Source organism: Octodon degus, unplaced genomic scaffold, assembly GCF_000260255.1.
Source record: "Octodon degus isolate 3935 unplaced genomic scaffold, OctDeg1.0 scaffold00203, whole genome shotgun sequence".
Classification (NCBI taxonomy): Eukaryota; Metazoa; Chordata; class Mammalia; order Rodentia; family Octodontidae; genus Octodon; species Octodon degus.
The window spans coordinates 2,188,967-2,199,588 of record NW_004524779.1 but is presented as its reverse complement, the minus strand read 5'-3'; the positions used below and the strand labels follow the sequence as shown (position 1 = coordinate 2,199,588).

At 40.6% G+C, this 10,622-nt stretch overlaps 1 protein-coding gene across 1 annotated transcript in view; it reads right to left on the bottom strand.

Annotated features, from left to right (window-relative positions):
- The window catches only part of LOC101567447 (DCN1-like protein 1), a 56,197-nt gene that overhangs the window by 3,546 nt on the left and 42,029 nt on the right, over positions 1-10,622 (bottom strand). The gene's annotated exons all lie outside the window — the stretch shown is intronic.

The following is a 10,622-nucleotide window of genomic DNA, read 5'->3' as shown; positions in this document are numbered from 1 at the left end:
ATATTATATATTTACACACACACACACACACAAATTCTAGAAAGTACGGTCCATTCCACCTCCCAGCAGATGGGGGAGAGGCTCAGACAGAAGAGGATTTAGGCCTAGCCTGTCCAGCAGGACACCAGCTGTCAAACGTCGCCCCCTTCTGGATGCATTGTCCTTTTACAACTTCTTCAAAAGGTGCAGAATCCAGCGCTCATCCAAACGGAGGCTGCTTGCGGGACGATGGGCAGATGGACGGCGGTGTTCAGGGAAGGGCCAAGGCCTCATGGAAAGGGTCGGCAGTAGCAGGGCTGATGCTGTGGCCAGGACTTGAGGCTGAGCCACGCTGGGCTGGACCCTGCGTGCTCTGTGACCGGCAACTCCCACAAGGAGGGCTCACCTCAGCCTGGCGCCCAAGAAGGAAGCCTACACAGCATCACTTCCCTGGAAGGAATGGGGGGGTGCTTAATTAACTTTCAAAAACACTATAAAATAAACTTGAGTCTTCTTAGCCTATCAGGGAAGCAGGAAACCTGCTATGGAAGAGCTGCCTTTCCCTTGTAGACTCACTCTCAAGGGGGCGGTGAACAAGCCACTGCCACCAGCCCTCAGAACCAAGCCTGAGTGGCGCAGGCCCAATTCTAGGCCTCCCAAGCCCCAAGCTAGCAAGACAAAGCCCCACCAGGCCACTCTCAGCAGCATGGTTGGGTAATCTCCGCTTTCCCCTGGGAAGAGCCTGCAGTTAGCCAATCTGCTTTTGTAGGGCTATACAAGTTTCTTAATAAAACCACACTGTTCGCCCAGGCCCTGTGCAGCTACTATTCTTAGATGAGAGGCTATCAGTCATGAATCACAGACAAGCAATCGTTGAATATTTGAAATGGCTTTTGACAGGAGCCTACCATACTCTGGCTCAAGAGCTCAACACAGAGACCTGGATGGGGCTGGGGGGCCTCGCCTGGCACCCCTAGCCTCGACACAGCTGTGTTCAAAGGGAGGGGACAGAGCAAGGCAGCAAAGCCAATGTAGTGTGCCAGCGCAGGCTTACTGGGGTGACTGTCGGAGTTAAGACACCGCTGCTTACCTGCAAGCAGCGTCCAAGGTCTTGGGACCTGGCAGGCTGAGCGGGCTCCTTCCTTCTGCTCCTCGGGACACCACTGCAGCACAGTGACCGTCATCCCCGAGACCCCCGTGGGCTGGATCCCCCTTCTGGGCCAAGTTCCTTTCACCCGGCAGACATTGTGGAGGGGCACAGCACAGGGCTGCATGCACCTAAAACTGCACGGTCGTCAGCTGGCCCCAAACCAGGCAAAACTGGGGACAGACATCTTCCCAGCCTTCCAACGAGCACCCACCTGTGAGGTTCTGCCGTGCTTTAGACACGCGTGCCTGTATTGATCTTAAAGATAAATCATGGGTATATAATTCAGATGCTGTCATCCGGCATTCCAATTCACTGGGGATTCCACAAAGTTGCGTGGGCCATCACAGTACCGAATTTCGTCACACCCTTGCGTACTAATCCTCTACACCTGCTTATTCTGAGCTGGACACAGGCATGCACCTGTGATCCTAGCACTCGGTAGGCTGAGGCAGGAGCATTGCCAAAGTCTGGCCTAGGCTATAATAATGAGTTCAAGGTGAGTCTGAACTACATAGTGAAACCCCATGTCATATATATATATATATATATATATATATATATATATATATATAATCTTTTCACAGTCAATTGTGTAGACATACAAGTTCTTTGTCACTATGTACATTGCTTTTTGCTTTCTTACACATAGTGCTATACATATTTAAATACACATTCTGTGGGAATGTAAATTTCCATTTTGAGTAAATCCCAAAAACTGCTAGGTCACAATGCTAACTTTAAGAACAGATGAACTGTTTTCTACATCAGCAATGCCACTTCCACTCCCCCAGTCAACATCCACTGGTTCTGGGCAAGAAGTGATCTCTCATTGCGGTTCCAATTTGTATTTCTTTTCCCTACTAATACCAGGGAACTAATCCCACAGTTGTGTGTGTTGGCCACCAGCGGTTCCTATCACTCTACCTTTAAAGCCCCTGTGTCGCCCAGGCCTGCCTTGAACTCTCAGAGCCCCTCCTGCCTCCGCCTCGAGAGTGCTGGGGTTACAGGCATGCATCACCATGCATAGCTCTTCCTTGTGAACTGAGCTGTCCTCTCACTAAATTGTAACAACGCTTTAGACATGTTGGTTACAAGTTACACTGTACTGTGAACATCTATCAATAGAATTATACTACATACACACTGAAACATTTACAAATTAGATTGTTTTCTCAGACTTGCTTCAAAATAAATCAAGGTTGAGATGTGAGATCACCCAGCATAGTGGCAAGGACTGCCACAAGTTTAAAGCCAGCCTGGGCGACAGTGTGAGACCCAGTCTCAAAAAAAGACGAGATATAGATAAATCAAGACTGGCCCGGAAATTTTTCATTTAAACAAACAAACAAAAAAAAAACAACAACAACAAATCCTCCAATGTCTACTACATACATGGCACAGGTCGATACAGCACATGATACCAGCTGTTTGTTCTGACAGGCTCTTGCCCTGCAGTTCAGGCTGGCTGCATGCTGGCCCTCCACCTTCCACTCTCCACCTTTAGCAAGCCTGCCTCCAACTACATTTTCATAAATTTAAGGTGCCACTGATTCCCAATGTCATCACAAAAGCAAAAGATCTGGAGGGTGGGTGATGTCCCATTGAGGACGACTGTCACCTGCAAGAGCCTGGCATTCAATCCCTAGCACTGCAAAGCAAGCTGACAGATCTAAGAAATACGAGATGCTGATAGCCTGTACAAAGTAATTTGGGCAAAGTATAAACTATCCTACCATTCATAGCTCACTGGGTTGCTACATCAAACATAACAGCTGCCAAAGCACCAGCCAATAGCATTGTTTTCATTGAACACATGCTCTAAGACGGTCTGGCTATGCAGTTCAGGCTGGCATTGGGCTCACTCTGTAGCACAGGCTAGTCTCAAACTCACAATGATCATCCTGCCTCAGCCTCCCAATGCTCGAATTACAGGCATGCAGCACCACTCCCTTCTCTTCATCTAACACATTTGATCCCAAAGAGATCATATAGGGCTCTGGAGATGTAGTGGCTATCTTCACTGGCCACAGAGAGCTCCTTCCAGGTCAATCCAGGTCGCAACAATGTTACCAACTTCCTGGGAGGACGGGGACATGTGGGGAAGCCAAACTGTGAAGCAGGTCAGCAACCAAGCTGAGCCCACAGGTGACAGAATGAACCTCATGATGCTCAGACACGAGACTACAAATCACAGCAATACTTTGGTTATTGAGACTTAATCCATCCCAAATTCACGTCCAAATGCCTCAAAGTTCAAGAACTGAACCTATTTTTCTATAATAATGAAAACCAAATAATTCGTTCTGGGGCCCAAAATTTACATTTACAAATTTTCGAAGACTTAACAAATTTTGCGATGGTTTCTTGAATTCTATCGTGGTTGTTTTCCTCTCAGCTTTCTGGCTGATCTCACGAACTCTGACACTGTAGTCATATTTTATGCAAAACCTCTAAACTCCATCACAGCGACAACCACACTGACCGGCTGTGTGTCTAGGCTGCAATGTTGCCCCTCACACTCTGCCCCGATGGTTTTCAGTTTGTGTAGTTTCAGTTTGACTAAAGAACACACGAACACTGAGCAGATCAAGCAGTGGAAAGTTCAAGCTTGAATTATTCGAAAAATCAACGTATCGCTCTACACCGACTCCACTTAAAGTGAAATTCTCTTTTTATGTACCAAGGACCGAGCTGAAAGCCTTCACTTAGTTTTGAGAAAGGGTCTTTGTAGGGCTGGGGAGATAGATCAACGGTCTAAGCTCCTGCCTTGCAAGCGCAAGGATCCAGGTTTGATTCTATCCCTAGTACATGTCCTGCCGGCCCTGGAACCTCGGGTACGCCATGCCTACCTCAAAACCAGGACTGGTGGCACATGCTTGTAATCCCAGCATTGGGGACACTGAGACAGGAGATCACTACTGCATAGTGAGACCTTGGACCAAATAAATAAAAGATTAAAAAAGAAGAAGAAGAAAAAGAAAAATCAGTCTAAGCTGTTCAGGCTAGGCTCCAACTTGTAATGATCCTGTCTCAGCTACCCAGAGCACTGGAATCACAAGCATGTACCACTATGCCAGGCTGAAGATTTATCTAGAAAGCAGATCCAATAGGGCAGCACAGGGCTGGGGACAAAAGCAAGGACTACAAAGGAACACAGGGAACCTTCTGGGTGGATGACAATGTATTACACAACTCTAAAATTTGCTAAAACTACAACACTGTACATTTAAGGGGTTGCATTTTTTTTAATATTTATTTTTTCTGTATTTAGGACAGCATCTACAGGGTCTCACTACTAGATCAGACTTTGTTTTCAGCCTCCCAAGTGCTGGGATTACAGGCACACACCACCATGCCCAGTCTGCATCCCTCAGTGCACCCTGTGGGTGGGGCCAGCATGGCAGGCCAGGGATCAAACCCTGGCTGTTGTTCTCTGCCTAGGGAGGCTCTTTAATCCGCTGAGCTATCAGGCCGGCCCTGAGTGGCTGAATTTTATAGGTGGATAAATTACATTTAAAACTATTTTAGTTTTGCTTTCTGTGCTAAGGATTGAAGCCAGGGCTTCATTTAAGCCAGGCACATGCTTTAACACTAAGCTGTACCCTCAGCTTGAGCCCTAAAACTTATAAAAATAAATTTTAAGGGCTGTCCCATGACAAGAAGCTGGTGTGGTGGCACAGGCCTGTAATCCCAGCATTCAGGAAGCTGAGACAGAAGGATTGCCATAAATTTGAGGCCAGCTTGGACTATAAAGCAGGACTATCTCAAACAAAACAAGTACCATTACAACAGTCTTTGGAATGACTATTGGGGCTGGGGAGATAATTCAGTAAGCACAAGGGCCCGAGTTCAATCCCCAGTTCTGCCAAAAAAAAAGGAATGACTATTTGAAGGCTCTAGGTGACAGCCCACTGATTTCATATAATTTCAATACAATGAATTCCAATATTCTATTAGGATTATTAGTATTTGCTTCAAAACTAAATATGCTGCCTTTAAATAATCTCTAAACCTTATTCATAAATTATTTTGTTGAGTCATATAATTATAACAAAAATCTTATCTTTCAGCCATTTTTTACCTTACCCATACAGCCTATGGTATTTCTTAAAATCTCATTTGGTACTGACTAGAATTTTCAATAGACAGTTTCCTCACAGTATCTCATAACCTGAAATAAAAATCTTAGTATTTCTCCCAAACATGTAACTACATAGATATTTACTAAATAGAAAGTAGGTTTCTTCCTATTCTTCCCATTTGCTCAGCAAGCCACTTACATGCTGCCCCTAATAATTTTCCAAAATTTGTTTCAAATCAGTCTTTGTTTTCATTAACTTTGCTCAAAATACTCTTTGAATGTGATGGATTCCTGTCTTCAAAGCTGTGCTGAATTCCACGCTCAAGCAGGCTGTGATTTTGGTCAGACTCCAGCTCTTCAATCCCATGACAGTTTTGCTCCACAGCAACACCCCTCCCCCTTTCCTCGTGGAGTCAGCCCAAGGTGGGGAGGGGGCAGAACAGGGGCTTCATTTCTAGTATTACAAAACATACAATAAGCAACTATCAAAAGCCAACCCAAGCCAAATCTCATACGGAACAGTGGCAACCCACAACAGAGAAAAAGTATAAAGCTGCAGCAGCTGGGAAGACAGCTGAGTGGCACAGTGTCTGCCCACCATGCTATAAGCCCTGAATCCGAGCCCCACCACTAACGAACACTACACATTTTAATTTTTAAATGAACTGGGAGACAATCTGCCTGCTATAGCCCAAAATGACCCAGATTATAGCTTTGAACCAGTGCTATAAATTATAAACTACACTAAGATTTTAGCATAGCAGAAGTATTGCAAAATAAGCTGCAAATACTTAAGCAGCTCTTAGAACACAAACTTAGGATACATTTAGATTAAAAAACACTTCTAAAATCTCAATTTGGTGGCACATGCCTGTAATTCCTGCAGTCAAGAGGCTGAGGCAGGATTGCCATGAGTTCAAAGCCATTTCGCACTCAAACACAGTTGAGTTCAAGCCAGCCAGAATTACAGGAGTATCTTTTGAAAGGGAGGGGGAAAAGAAGAGAGGGTAGAGAGGGGAGGGAAGCGGAGGGGGAAGGGAGGGGAGAAAAAATGATTCCTGCTAGTGCTATCAAGATAAATACTGCTTTTTGGGTGTTCTGTTTGCTACAAAGGCTGAATACTTTGTCCTATTTTCCTCATATCAGCCTTTTTGTGTGTAATTGTGGGGACTGAACCCAGAGCCTTGCCAAGCTCTCTACCAGTGAATTACACCCTGAACCTTTTTTTTTTTTTTTTTAATTTTTGAGTCAAAGTCTCACTGACCTGCTCTGGATGGTCTTAAACTTGTAATCAATTTTCCTGCCTTAGCCTCACAAGTACTTGGAATTATAGGCAAACTGGCTATAATCTAGCTCAAGAGATTTAAAGAAAAAAAAAATCAAAGAGAAATCAAAAGCCTCATTATAACAAAACATTGGGCTTCATAGAAAGTTGTCACATGAGTGAGTTTGGTCAGCAGGAAATACCACTTTCCCAATAGGCAATTAGGAAAACAAGATTGTAAGAATACTGAAAAATTTGAGTTTTTAAAAAATTGCTCTACCTCCAGAATAAATAAAGCCAATATTCAAGCAAAATGGCACTAAGTAGTAAGGCTAAACCAGAAAGGGATATCTGTACTTTCAGGAACTTTCAAATTTATCACAATTACAAAGTATCTCTTCGCCTGAGAAATCAAAAGACAAAGGCATCACGGTAAGCAAGCACTGCATTTCTATGAAACATAAATCATTGCTATATTGTAACTGCAAAACTGGAGGCCACAAACAGTTCAGAAATATACATTTATAATCAAATGATTGATCAGCCATAATTTGAACCTTTTTATCACATTATATAGACATTACAATTCAAGTTTTGTGTCCTCAGTTATTAGAATAAGTGTTAAGTAGCTCACATTTAAAAAGATTTTATCGTTACATTATCAAATCTGACGAAATCTTATAAAAGTCTCTATGTATTCAATATAAATATACTGTTAAAACATGTAAGGTGACACTGAAAGAAAACTGCTGAGGTACCAGGAAGGGCCTCCTATACAGACACAACTTACAGTCAGAACTACAAGAATTAATTCTTAAGAAAGTTCAGTCTCTACTAGAGGCACACCTTGTGAGCCACAATAAATTTCCCCAGCACCCTTTGTTTCTTTATTCTAAAATTCTTCTGTTAGGATTTTTTTCTATCATCGACACATAAAAATTACACCTTTATAATATATAATCTTAATAGTAACATGTTGAAAATTGCAGCAAAGTGCACATTAAACTTGCGACTACTACTCAAAAGCTTTCATTTTCATCAAATAAAATGTAAAAAAGACAATACTTGAACTGGGAGTTGTGATGCACACTTGTAATCCCGGCACTCAGAAGGCTGAGGCAGGAAGGTTGCCCCAAGTCCAAGGTCAGCCTGAACTACAGTGAGATCCTGTTTCAAAAACAGGAAAAAAACCCCAAAAACTTCACTTAAAACTAAGGGCAAAAAAGGCATACCTTTCTTAAAAGTCCCCAGGGAAGAGATTCTACAAAGGATTTCCCATGTTTTACAGGAAATTTACTTTCTCTTAATAAAGGTTAAATTCTATTGAAAGGCACTCATTTAAAATGCCATATAAAAAAAGAAAAAGAAATGCCATGTAAGCAACAACAGTATTGTCAATTAAAGCAGCCCAGCATAGGTGTAAACAAAATGTAATAAGATTTGGCATATCTTTTCTCCATAAAACTTGCCACTACAATGCTCTTTCCATGAATAATTACTCCGCCTGGAAAAGTTTTCACGTACATTTTAGTTTTTTAAAAACACACTAAAATAATATGTGAAAAGATTTAGTCATGGCAATTTCACCAAAGTTTTTATTGCCTCTGTTGGGAGGATGACAGGGATCATAAGGAACACAAATGAACTTCCAGAGTAGGTCGGCTATGTCAATCATTTCACTAAGATACCTTGATCTCAAGTATTTTTTTTAATGTGGGCACTTCTAATTTTACATTTCACTATTCAAAAAGCATTGTACTTTAAAATGTATACCTGTTCTGACATTTGGCAAGAAGGAAACATGGTTCAACCTGAAAGAATCAGCACGCGGAGCTGAGCACTGGAGACTGAAAGGCTTATGAATTCAAGCAACTCAAGTTGTGTGTGTGTCTTCCTCTCACAGACTCACATACGCTTACACATGCTTTGTCACACACACACACACACACACACACACACACACGTAAGCATTTTTAGTACAAAATATTCCCTGTATCCAGACATTTACCTTTAGAATAATCACAACACATTCAATCAGTTCTCTTTTCAGCCCTAGTAATAGCTTTGTTTAATTCTAAGATGCCATCATAGTGAACAACCTTAACTTTTATGCTACATAATTATATTCAAAGCTTTATGTACTTTTGTTTATAATTACACAGTAATTATAAATGTTTAGTACCAAACTGATGACAAACACTATTTTGTTGAAAAGGTCTTGCATTTAAAAGAAAAATCTGTAAAACCCAAGGCACTAGGCCACAACCAATACCAGATTTTTATGAAAACAATCAGGGGAAAAAATCAGATCTCATTTCAAAACACAGCATACTTGAACTAATCAACCTGAAACAGTACTGTAACTCAAAATCTTTAAGACAGGAAATAAAAGGACATATATGTGTATCTTTCAAATTTTTTCATAATTAAATTTCTCTTTATATTTACAAAATGAAAACAGTGAAAACAGCAGGATTCCTTTTTTTTTCTTTTGAGTAACTAATGCCAATAACCTGAACAGAAATTTTTAAATTTTTCTTTTGGTATAATTATGTTCTTGAATTAAAGTTATGACTGGAACATTAATAAGATATTTCATCAATTTCAAAACTATGTTAATAAAAAGCAATTTTAATAAGTCATTGTTTCTTGAAACCACTTCTGCAACTGCGTAAAATGTACTGCTAGCCTGAAGTACAGTACTTTATTAATATCAGTATGAGGCCTTAGACAGTGCCTGGATATAGCAAGCAAAAAACTTGAAATTCAACATCTTTTAACCTGCCTTACAGAAATGTTTAAGAAAGCAATTAACCCTTCTTCACATGACAATAAGTAAACAAAAATGAGCAATTTAGGCAGGAAAGCTGTTCATGGGTTTCATAACCAAAAAGAGGGGAGTTCCATACAAGGTAGCATTCTGCTTTCATGTGAAAACGAAGCTAACATGAATGAAACAAAAACAGTAAAGACTAAATAATTTACAAAAATAGAAGCCAGATTGGTATTTTTCATCAAGTATATGCTTATCTTAAAATCTTTGCTCCTGAAGTAAATATTTGGCAACCACAGTGATTAGCAATTAAAGCAATTTCAACAAAATAAGAAGTCATCAAAAATGGACTACTTGTCTGAAAGAGCAGTACCTATACTATACAGATTGAACTTCATGGCTCATCATCACAACCATTTCCAAAATGTAATTCATACGATCCTTTTATAAATTAAGAGAATTTCATTTGTGTTCCATAGCACGATGACCAGAAAAGAAAAAACAAAAACAAAAAAAGTAAACTCTCATGCCTAAATTTAGGATATTGCATTGTATAGCAATTCAAAACATTGAAAACAAATTAAATAGTTAACTTATTTGATAGGCAGATAAGCATTTCAAAAGCAAAATGGAATCCAATTATGTGGTGCATAATGTAGACCGGAGTAGAGTCTAACGTTATGCAGACATTTGCTAATAAAGCTCCCTGTAGGACCATAACACATAAACACGGTAAGGTAAGTGCAGACTAATTCTGTGGAACCTTTTTGAAATTGAGAGTCTAAAACACAATATGTTTTCAGGTAGGCACCAAGTTATTCTAAAAATTTTTCACAATGGTTGCTCTGACATTTCTTTCATCTGATACTCTACATCAACAATACATGTGATTTGCCAGGAAAAAAAAATCCCCCCAAGCCAAAACACCATTCCAGATCCTGTACACTTAAATATATCACTCTCATTGGAAGTGCTATTAGCATAGTCTTTGCAACTAGCCCAAAGCATATACTTAAGAAGTTTTTATAAATTGTTTGTGATGTTCATTATGTTTAATTCTTATGCCAAACTGTTTTCTGATGAAGACAGCATTGTGCTTTATGCAAGAATGGAAACCTCAAAATAATCACCATAAAGCTTCTAAGACTTATGGGAGAATAAACTAGGATGGTCCACAAATAGTAAGATGAAATCCACAACGTTGGAATTATAAATGTGTAGAGCGGCCCAGACTAGAAGAAAAGCCCAAACCACCATTAGAAGGATGAAATATGATATGGTCCAAAATGTATCCTTAAAGTTTTGTCTCAACCCTCAGTCAGAATAGTGAGGATTGATCTTCAGTTCAGTCCAGCCAGCAGAAATTGACTGTGCA